This window comes from Rattus norvegicus, chromosome 2 (assembly GCF_036323735.1).
Source record: "Rattus norvegicus strain BN/NHsdMcwi chromosome 2, GRCr8, whole genome shotgun sequence".
Taxonomy (NCBI): Eukaryota; Metazoa; Chordata; class Mammalia; order Rodentia; family Muridae; genus Rattus; species Rattus norvegicus.
This window is the reverse complement of record NC_086020.1, coordinates 122,898,079-122,907,444: the sequence shown is the minus strand read 5'-3', so window position 1 is coordinate 122,907,444 and position 9,366 is coordinate 122,898,079. Positions and strand designations below refer to the sequence as shown.

The 9,366-nt window shown below is 45.8% G+C and overlaps 1 non-coding gene across 1 annotated transcript; it reads left to right on the top strand.

The window, feature by feature from the left end:
• The first annotated feature begins 3,066 nt into the window (after positions 1–3,066).
• LOC120101309 (small nucleolar RNA SNORA17) lies at positions 3,067–3,197 on the top strand. The gene has a single exon (XR_005501682.1). It is a non-coding gene; the product is annotated as a small nucleolar RNA SNORA17 (small nucleolar RNA).
• The last annotated feature ends 6,169 nt before the right edge of the window (positions 3,198–9,366 follow it).

The following is a 9,366-nucleotide window of genomic DNA, read 5'->3' as shown; positions in this document are numbered from 1 at the left end:
TCCACATTAAGACTGTTTAAGAAGGCAGTGCCATCTCTTTGCCGTGTGGGGGTCCAAAGCTGACTGAAAAGCAAATATGAACCCTAAGCTTTTTCATACACTGAAGTACAAAAACCCAACAACAAAACCCACTATTTTTGTCTGTAGGTCTATCTTTTATGTCAAGAGATTCTATTGCAGGGCAAAAATGCATAAGTGATGTTTTAATTAAGAGGAACAAGGATCTTCACACCAAACATTCCAACAATGAAATCCTCATCCAAAGGTTTGGCATATGTATTTTTCATGTTTTGAAAGCATTTTCCCCATTTCTAATCACTGATATTTATTTCTGATTTATTAAATACCAGCTAAGAATATAGGAAAAGGACCAGATCCAAGGGCACAGAGTTGGCTTGGAGGTGTGTGGGGGCAGGGAGATGTCTCTTCTCCACACTCCTCCACTTCTCACAGGCCAGCTGGTGGTTCACACCAGCATGCAGATACCCTTGAAGCCTCAATCTATTGCTGCCCCTTGACTGAAGCTGGTTCTAAGATTGGTCTATATGCAATAGTGCAAAGAAAGATCCCTCCCCCTGGAAGACCTGTGACCCATTGACCATCTATGGCAACTATGGTACTTCTCTATCCATGTCTTTGTAATATACTGCTTTAGTAACTCTCAGATCTGTCCATTTCTGTCTACAGGGAGATTTCCTCAACAGGTACTCAATCTCCAGCCCATAGGGCACATAAAGCCCAAGATAACTGTGCATTAATCCAACGCAAACTCATAGAGTTACTGAAAACTTCATGATAACTTTTTGTATAGTGCATGTGTGTATGTGTACATCTTTGTATGTGTGCACATGAATGCGAAGGCCAGAGGTCAATGTTACCTTCCTCAATTGCTCTTCACCTCATTCTTTTGAGACAAGGTATCTCACTAAAACTAAAGCTTACAATTCAGCAAGGCTAGCTGGCCAGTAGGCCTAGGGATCCTCTGTCTCCTTTTTCCAGCACTGGGATTATGGGAGTCCACCATCCCATACAGCTTTTCCTTTGAGAGTGTTGGGGCTAGAACTCAGATCTTCATGCTTGTGTGGCAAGCACTTTATTGAGTAAGCCATCTCCCCAACCCCATGAATTTTTTCTTGTTGCTCAATTATTGGGTTCTCAGATGTGAACTTTGTAGATAGCAATATTATGCCACAGCGTCACATGAAGTAAGCACATGTGCATGTACACACACACACACACACACACACACACACACATATATTTCCACAACCTGGATTTAACCTGTGACCCAAGACATTTCTTTTTCATCCAATGTTCCCCCAAAGAGGCTAAAATTGACCACCCTTACCTTGGGAGCCACCAATTGCTCCCATTGCTTGGAAGCAGCCTCCTGTCATGGCTTCCTTCAGCCAGGTTCTTACCAAAGGCACCATGGATCCTATGAACATTTTCACGGTTGTCTGTCATCTGAGTATAGATACAAATTCTTGTCTCAGTCAACGCATGCTTATACTATGGTCACATGCCTCAGATGCATCCACTGACCTTCCATTATGCGGAATAAAGACACATTTGCTAACACACAGGGTTGGAGAAAGCCATGGCCACAGCTGCTCTGTCAAGAGGAAGTTCAGCCCTGGTCCAGCAGCTCTGCCAGCAGCTGGGAAGTCAGATGTGTATTTCCAACACCTGGAATTTCCCTTTGGCTTTTATTGCTTGGTGCTCATTTACAGACTTGCACACATAATTTTAGCTCTCTGGTGCCTGTCACAGTGACCAATGTGATTTCTCACCAACACCAGAATCCCAGACACCAAGAGTCACTTTGGCACACCTACACAGAGATGAAATTTTTGCACTTAGATCAACATTACTGTATTATGATCAAAGTTTGAGTTTCAAAACACTATGCACTGTAGTTCTTAGAATCAGAGCTGGGCCCTGCAGCCCTCAAAAGTCAGTCTCAGACACCTGTCTTCAATAGACAGATTGGACCATAAAGTAAATAATAACAACAACAACAACAACAACAACAAAAACAAAATACAGAAAAAGGATTATCCAGTGTGGCCACATTGAGAAGAGGAATCATGAGGTTCCCTGACTGTCATCTCAGGGACTCTAACAAAAGACTGAAGTTCAAATAGAGAGCCAGAGGTGTGCACAGCTGAGCAGTCCTGCTCAGGTTCTGTCCCCACCATCATCATCCCACCATTGTCTGGGTGTGTCTCTCCCACAGACTGGTCTGACAAACTTTCAATGCTGGCTGAAATCTCTTCCTAGGAACAAGGTCTCCTCTGCCTGGCACCAGTTCCCTAACCTTTTCTTTTCCTTCCCTGCATGAGACCCCTGGAGTAATTTTAATCCCTTGGGGACTACTGTCTCACTAAACTGATAGCCAAAGGGAGGGGAAAATATACATCTCTTTAGAATACTGTCCCTTCTGTCAACACAGTTACAAGGATACAAAACTTATGTGGTAGCTGAGGAGTCAGCTGACCAAATAAGGTACTTGTTATAGAAGTAAGAGAATGGGAGTTCTGACCTTCATTCCCACATAAACACTTAAGGACTCTGCCTCAATGTGGAAGAAAAGCAATAACAAAGACACCTGACATCAACCTCTGATCTCTGCATGCATGCATAACGCACACACACACACACACACACACACACACACACACACACACACACAAACATCCACACTGCACACATGCAAAAAGATGGTGTATGTTTCTGCACATTATATCAGAAGTGAAATTTGGATTCCACAAACCATTACTGTTACCCACTTGTAATTTCTGTCTTCGAATCCTCAGCAGGAAAGTGACAAAGCCTACAGACATGGCTCTGAAACCTCTACCCAGTGTTTTCACATTCTGTGATGCTATGATTCTGAGATTAAAAACAGCTACAATGAGTTAGCATTGGAGGGCTGCCTGCCAGACATTCACCCCACCCCATTCACTTATGTGTTTTTATGTTTCCTCATTTTAATAGCTACAGCGTATAGTTACATATGAAATTTAAAATGGCTCAGGATGTCAAAATATCTTTTATAAAAATAAAGCCCACGAGGTGTTGCGTGTGTGGCTGCTATGTCACATGTACACCAGTAGGTGGCAGAGAGGAGAGAGGCTATGTTTACATTCAATGTTCTGACCTATGAAGATCTAAATGATTAGTAGCCTAACAATCTCTGAAAAAAATGTGAGCCTGAGATGATCACCAGTCTGGTGCCAGGCAGACCTAGATGGGCTCCCAGCATGGGGAGCTAGCTGGAGGGTCCATGGCCCTGCAGCCATGAGTAGGAGTCTGTTACCAGCAAAGTCCAGGCAGCCATCCATGCCTGGTCTAGTCTAAGGGCTGTGAGGAACTCCCACTCCCACTACTCTGTCACCTGGGCATACTGGGAGAGCTGGCCCTGGAGGCATGCTATCAAGAAGACCTAACTGCCTTCTAGCCAGCTACAGAAATCTGGAGAGTAGAGAGGAGAGGAATGCCCCCCTCCCCCACTTATCTCCCTGTGCAGTGACTGGATGAGGAAGAGATACCCCATCCCTTACCATCTGTGAGAGGCCAGAGACTAGGCCCTGAGGTCATAAGAGCAAGAGAACTGGCCCTGCCCTTCACCACCTGCAGCACTTGGGAAAGCGGACCTTGTACCTCTCCTAGGAGGCACAGTAGGGCAGACCTTAATGGCAGGGGCTCAGGTGAGACAGCCCTGAAGGTGTGAGTCTGGGAGAGCTGTCCCTACCTCTTGAGTGCCTTGCAGTGGTGTGGATGAGGGAGAGATGCCCCCCACGCCTTACTCGTATAGCAGGCAGGAGAGCTGACCCTGAGGTCATGAGAGCACAGTAACTGTCTCGGCCTCTCACCTGCTGCAGCACTCAGAAAAGTGGGCCCTTGCCTTGGCAGCATAGTAGAGCTGGCCCTGAGTGTGGGAGATGTAGGTGAGCCAGGCCTGAAGGCTTGAGCACAGGAAAGCTGGCCCGGCCTCTTGTCTGCTGGGCACAGGCCTAGTTGAGGGAAAAACACTCTCCTCTACTTCCTTGTCCCTCATCATCCATGGCAAGCAGGGGAGCTGGTCCTGGAGTCATGAGAGTGGGAGTCTGAACCTGTCTCTTGACAGCAGCAACACTTGGGAGAGTGTGTTCTGCACCTTGCCTGGGCAGCAAGGTAAAGTTGGTAAACCCCTGGTTCCAAGAGTTGCTGGTGAGCCAGCCCTGAGAGTGTGAGAGAGGGAAAGCCAGCAGGTTGAGCAGCTCAGATACCTCTCAACCCCAGATCCAGGGCTTTGAATTGGCCCACCCCAACATCTACCCCATCAATGAAGTGCTGGGGTACCTGAAGGGGCTACTACAGGATTTCCATTGCACAGAGCAACAATAGGATATCTGAGAGGAGTCCCAGTGAGATTCCAGTATTCCTGAGGCCTCGTACCAAACCAACGAGTCATTGCAATGAACATTTGCAAGCAAAGAAGTGTGGACAAAAGGGTGTCCTGTGGGATACACTGTGACACAGTGCAGCTTCCACAGTGAGAATTCTTTTCTCTGTTGGAGAGGAGGTTGCAAGGGCAGAGGGCAGATACAAGGGCCAGGGGAGATGAGTGGGATTGGGGTGCATGATGTAAAATTTATAAAGAACCAATAAAAAGTTAGAAAAAAAAAGCACAGATGAGCAAATCTATTAAACATATAACATTTAATCTATGGAATGAAGCAGAATCCAAAGCTGAACGGCTTTGCCCACTCAAGGCAAATTTCTCTAAACTTATGTTAGCTCAAGGCCTCACATTGAGAAGAACACTGAGAATCGCAACTATGAGCACATGGGGCCCACTTTGGCACATCTGGAAAAATCCCAAAGTCAAAATACGTACTTCAGCAGGATCATTTCAAAAGTTCATAACCCAGAGGCACTGGCCCTCAAGCTGAGTGTCTCAGGAAGCAGCTGGACCCCCAGGAACCCCAACAAAGCTTCTGTCCTCCACAAGATCTTTCAAGAGGGGGGTAAAAGCAAACTGGCCACACAGCAGTAGGTATTTTTAAATATAGCTCAGATTTTACTCAAACAAAAACAACATCTGGGAAGCTGAGCTCATTCCATGGGGAACCAAGAGAGTTTTAAATTTTCTGATTCACAAAGTAACAGACTTATTCTTTTACTGAGAAACTTCAGAGATGGATCCTATTTATTAAGGACCATATCTGACCTAGGACAAGAAGAAAAACAAGTGTTGAAGTCCAGCCAGCTGCTAGACTCTTGAGTTTTCTGTTTGCAGGAGATAAAAGAGTAGCATCCACAGTCACAGTCTGCACTGGGAAGAGACTAGGAGATCATCTTGAACCTTCCACAAATTATGTTTAAGAAAAATAGATTCAATAATTTTTTTTATTTAATAACTTAAATGCCAGGTGTTTTAGAGTAGCTGTTAGGACCAGAAAAGAATGCATTCCAACTTAAGGATGAAGAAATGAAATGGGGAGAATTAACAGGAACACAGAAGGAAACTGGTAAAACTAAGGGCCAGAAAAGACAGCATCCACATACACAACAGGAGGGACATAGCAGAATTTAACCCAAAATGTATCAATATTATCTCAGGTACAAGTAACGGTATGGTTATTCAAAGAGAAAAATAAGCTAAATTACAAAGGCCAATACCTTATTATTGTTGTGAGTACAAAGAAAAGTACACAAAATTAAAATATTTTTATTGTTCTAGGGCTGGGGACATTCGCTGACAAGACACAGTGAGTGCAAGGAGGTGCTGGGGTCCAGGGTGGTCCAGACATCTTGACTTTATTAACTTATTCCTGCTTCTTGCAGCTGTGATGGAGAGATACGGTTTCCTGGATGAAGCAGCTAAGTTTCCTGTCAGCAAAGGGAAAATCCTGTGTGTGTTGTCTAGGAAATCTTTTGCTGTGGTCGGAGAGCCTGAGGTAAACAGTGACGATGGCAGATAAAGTGAGCAAAACAGCTCATAACTGGGCTGGGCCTCAACTAGCCTGATCAAGTCTGTACTGCTCTCTGCAAGCAGGCTCAGCCTCGGTTTTCATTCACTTATGAATTAAGAATCCCACTATGTGGTATAAAGAGATTAAAAGGAAGTGAAGGATTTTCTGCCCTGAGTGGTTTTTAAAGTTTAGTCTGAGAGGAATGAGGACATTTGTGTATTCTAAAAATAGCATCCAATGAACAGTTAGGGATGCAAGAGACAGAGACACAGGTAAAACGGGGGAGGGTGCTTTGTGGAATTCTTAGGAGTATTAAATATCCCCAAAGCCCACAGACTAAAGGTGGGGACACCAACCTGTGACACTAGTGGGAGGTAGCAGAACCCTTAGGACTTGTGCCAGGGACCTCACTTGGGCACACTTTTGAGAGTTGCACTGGGATGTCAGGCCTGTCCCCTGTCCTTGCTGTCATGACCACAGAGAGAGCGGCCTTCTCCTCCAGGCCCATCTGTCATTGTGGAATGTCTGGCTAAAGGCCTCAAAGCCATGCATCCTCTGACTGACAATTCTGAAACCCATGAGCCTGGCCTCTTTTGGGAGTCGTGAATACATCTTCCTAGGGACACAAAGCAGCTAGTCCAGAGGCCAACTGGCCATGCTGGGTGAGGCTAAATGGACAGAGATGGGCAGAATCTAACAGACGAGGGCACTGGGCTCAGCCTCACTTCACAGTGCTGTGGGGCACTTGCTCTGTTTAGATGATGCACCTGCAGGTTTGAATGGCCAGCGCTTGTCCTGGGCTTGCTTCTGTTCCTGTGATAAAACACTCTGACAAAAAGCAACTTAGGAAAGAAAGGGTTTATACAAGCTTGTGGTTTCAGGGTACTGTCTACCATACAGGTAGCCGGAACTTAAATAGCTGGTCACATCGCATCAGCATCAAGAGTGGAGAGAAATGATGCTCAACTCACCTTCTCCCGGACTCCAACTTAGGGAGCCACCCCCAGTGTGCTAGAACTCCTCATATCAATTAACCGAAGACACAACAGCAGGCCAACCTGATCTAGACGAACCAACTGACCTAGCCATAAAATTATCACACAGTCCCCTAAAAACTGACCTCAGCCAGCCCAATTCTGATCAACTTCTCCAAATGCCCCTCGTCTGGTTCTCTCTTGATTGAGTACTTCCTGGTCCTAACCCTCACCAAATCTTATTTCAATGACATCAGGGCCCCAGTGTCTGACCTCCAAGTGTACTGTAATATCCTCGAGGTGCAGATTGGTACATCGTTTATTTCTCATAAAATAGAGAATTGAAACTTACGGTAGCAATAGTCTATTCTTGATGGCTTCTAACTAGTCTGAGAAGAGGGGAAAGTAAAGACAGTTAACATCCTAGTTGAGACCCAACTTGCTGTGATTCAGATTATGGGGACCATGCTTCCTGGGGGCCCCCTTCCCACATCTCTGAGCCTTGCTTTATAAACATGGAGACAAGCCCAGGGCCCCATAGGGTGGTGGCAAGGATTCACTGAACTGACAGTTCTCAGGTACTTTGCACACAGCTCCATCGAGGAGGCTATGCAAGTGAGTTAAGAAAACAATCACAAGCCCTACAGAAACCATAGACCTCCTTCCAGAGGAATTTTTGATTTTAGAGATTAGTGGAAGTTTTTAGCACGAGCCTGCATCCCACAACAGCTTGCTGGAATCCAAGAGGGCTTCCAGGGCATGGAAGAAGAAAGGCGCCCTCCTCCTGTATGGGTCAGCCACGCAGGTTGCCTGGACCGTCCTTGCTTCACAACTCTGGCTCACCCCGGGGGACACTTGTTGGTGTCAGTTAAAACCCCGAGGCAGTAGAAGACCTGAATATTTTCCCTGCGCTGTCCCTAAATCTCTATAAGAAAAGGACAGCAGAACAGAAGACACCCCTCGGCCAGCTTGGATGTCTGTGGTGCTCCTGGACCTGTTGTCATGGCTGTCTTCAGTTTAGCAGTCAAACGTCTTGAGGAGCAGCCTCTTCCAAGTCCACTGAGGTGTGCCCGAGGCTGCTCCCAACTATCAACATCTGCACTCCGTCCCTGGCGGGTAGTTGCTGAAAGGTGACTAATTTCTCAGGGGGCACAGTTTTACTCTTTTTTTAAATTAATTCTTTAATTTTTTTAAGATTTGATTTGTGTTTTTGTATTTCTCTCTCTCTCTCTGTGTGTGTGTGTGTGTGTGCGTGTGTGCGCGCGCATGCGTGTGTGTGTGAATGTGTCTGTGTGTCTGAGTGTCTGTGTGATATGCATCATGTCTCCTGCATCTGGAATTACAGGAAGTCATGAACCAAGGGTCAGTCCTGGAAGAGCATCAGGCACAGTCAGCACTGCTTCTGCTCCTTAGTGAATTCTGTCTGTCTTCACATGTGTGAGTGCGTGTGGATACCAGAGCTTGCTATGGGATATCTTCCTCAGTTGCTTCCCAATCATGTTTTATGCCAGAAAGTCTGTCATTGAGCCTGGAACTCAACATTTTTGGAAGACTGCCTGACCATTGGTCCTGGAGATCCACCTAGCTCTGAGATTTAAAGCATACATTCTAATACATAGCGTTTATTTTTAACATGAGTTCTGAGTTTTGAACTCTGTTCTTCATGTCTGTAGATGGCTCTTCTAACTGAGCCATCTTCCCCGACCCCAGCGGGGAATGTTTTCTCATCTTAGTCATAAAGGCTTCTCTAGGCCCATCATGCGCAGGCACTAGATTACTATTCTATTCAAACACAAAGAACCAGGGTGTGCAGCTTAGAAACTAACATGACATTGCTAATGGAGGGTGAGACTAGAAGAAGTTCCCTCCCAGATCCAGCCATAACGTAACATGTAACACACACTCGGGAGCGAGACATGGAGAGGTCTCTGAAGTGTAATGAGCAACCTCAGAGGCCAGTCACAGGTTTTGCAACTAGTGTGCTTCCATTGTCTTTTAGAAAGACCCAAAGTTTCGAAACTTGCCAGAATCATGCTCACAAAATCCATTGTTTTTTAGACTAACGAGGTTCCGATACACTTGATAGTTTGGGTAAATATCAGTTGTCTAGACTTATTTCCCAATATCCTTCCTTCCAGGGCCCATTATGTTGATGACTGCTGCCATCACAGTGCTTGGCGCCTGCCATCTGTAACCAGGGAGATTGGAAGTAATGGGCTATAGGATTTCTTATCAGGGAGGGGAGTTGCTGGGTCTTCCTTGCCCTACCCCCTGTCCACTACTGAAGCTCAGTTCTACAGGCCTTCAGAAGACGTGGGAGGACAGCTGTCTGTAACAATCACCCTGGTAGGAAGAGCGCGTCTGGTTTTAGTTGGAAAGATGTTTGTGTAAAGGAAAAGCCCCCGGGAGAACAGTGTATGTCAGTGTCA